Here is a 2,292-nt window from a genome sequence, read left to right as displayed (position 1 = left end):
ATAGCCTCAAAAGGACTTTGGAAGATCTGTCTGACTCATCATCGACCGAACCATGTCTAACGTTGTTCGGTTCTTCCGTTCAAACACGCCATTCCACTGTGGCGTTCCATGAAGAGTTAATTGTGATACAATACCACAATCAACCAGATAGTCAGTGAACTCTTGGTTCATATACTCGCCACCACGATCAGATCGAATTGTCTTGATCGTCTTGCTAAGCTGGTTCTGTACTTTGTTCCTGAAAGCCTTGAACATTTCAAGTGTTTCAGACTTATGTCTCTGTTGGTTTAGTACTCTATGATGTACTGTTATGCGAGTTTTATTATGATACATTTGATGTATTGCTATGAGTTTATAGATGAGTATTCGATTCATTACGTATTGTGTACACTTGATATGTTATGAAAACCATGTATTGTTATGAACAATACTAAACTCCCTAGTCATGTATCATTGTGGGAATAATGATATACTAAGACTAGTATGATGCGTGATTGATGATCATATAGATGATCATAGGTATTGGATACGATCACAATCATAGGTATTCGTTGGAGAATGGCATACTGGATTGACCCGCATGAGATTGTCACATGGACTAGCGTCATGACTTGAATCTCATATGGCGGTTCCATGATTGGATCCTAAGACCTGATATATCTACGGAATCTAACATGAGGAGTTGCGTGCTTTGAATACGTCAAACGCCCTGCGTAACAGGAGGACTATAAAGGCGTGTATCAGGTACGAAACGAATCATGTGTTGGATTGTAGATAGTCAAGACGGGATTTGTACCTCTCGTAAAAGAGAGAGATATCGATGGGCCCCTCGTGTGAGCGAGATTGTAGAAATGTGTGGCCGCACTATAGACGAACGTCGTCTATTTCAGACAGTCGAACTCAGTGAACGAGAAAGCAGTCGAATCAGATAAGGTGGCTTGTCCATGCCTTATGTTCGACATATGATATCGCGATACAAAAGGATCATCAGCCGGAATCATCACTGGCGTTCGTAAGATCACAAACAAACTCTATTCGAGATAGGTAGTCATAGTATCTTGCTAGAGACCGCCTATGACTTGTATATTCGAAATAGAGATTTCGGGTTATACTGCTATATCGAATGAACCTACAGGGTCACACACGCAGGGAAGGACGAAACGCACGAGAAAACGACGAAAAAACTGAGACGGAAGGGGCTGGAACGGACGGACCGAAAGGGCTAGACCCGACTGTCCGCCAGGTCCAGACCCGACGGTCCACGTTTAGACACAGACCGTTCGTTCTAAGTGTTAAAACGGACGGTCCATGTAGACGGCAGACCGTCCGTTCTGGCTTGTCTGCAACCGTCTGTTCCGGCTTTTCGGGTTTTTCGAAAATTAAACCAAAATTAGGGTTAAATAATTTTATAAGAAGGAGATTAAACCCCAATGAAGGGTGGCCGACTTTAGAACATTTTTGACAGACTTTTGATGAGATCCAAGATATTCGAAGTTTGATCGAAGTCCAGTTTTCTCGAAGCACAAAACCGAATAGCAGATTCGGGTCCTAGCAGACAAGTTCCAATCGTTGGAATCCATCCCGAGGTGTGGATACGTGTAGAGGGCGAGGTATTCTTCCTCATTTCGTGATCGAACGAGTTCTTCAATTGATATAGGCCCCGGATCGATTGAGGTAAGCGTTCTTACTTTTCTACGATTCATAAGAAGCCACTACAAAAAAAAATCTCAAATTCCAACCGGCAAATCCGTTGGAAATGGCCGAAAATCCGTTGGAATTCGACTTTTCCAACGGATTTCCAACGGATATATCCGTTGGAAAACAGTCGTTAGAAACGCGGTTCCGTTGGAATTCCGTGGCAAATTCCAAACGGAATTCCAACGCCGTCATCCGTTGGAATATTTCAACGGATTTCCAACGGTTCTTCCGTGGTATATTTTCAACGGAATTCCAACGGATTTGTTCGTCGGAATATCTCAACGGATATTCGTGGCTACTTTCCGACGGGACCGTTAGAATATCCGTTAGAAATATTCCAACGGATTTACAACGGTATTTGCCACGGAAATCCGTTGGAATATCCGTTGGAAACGCCGTCGAAATGTTACAACGGTATTTACAACGGCAGTCCGTTGGAATTGGAAATTCATTCCAACGGATAACCGTTGGAAACCCGTTGGAAAACACAAAAAAATAAATAAAAAAATAAAATAAATATTTAAAAATAAAATAAATAAAACATTTATTTTATTTTTAAATATTTATTTTATTTTTTTATTTATATTTATATAT

Source organism: Tarenaya hassleriana, unplaced genomic scaffold, assembly GCF_000463585.1.
Source record: "Tarenaya hassleriana unplaced genomic scaffold, ASM46358v1 Cleome109, whole genome shotgun sequence".
NCBI classification, from domain to species: Eukaryota; Viridiplantae; Streptophyta; class Magnoliopsida; order Brassicales; family Cleomaceae; genus Tarenaya; species Tarenaya hassleriana.
This window is presented reverse-complemented; position numbering follows the sequence as displayed.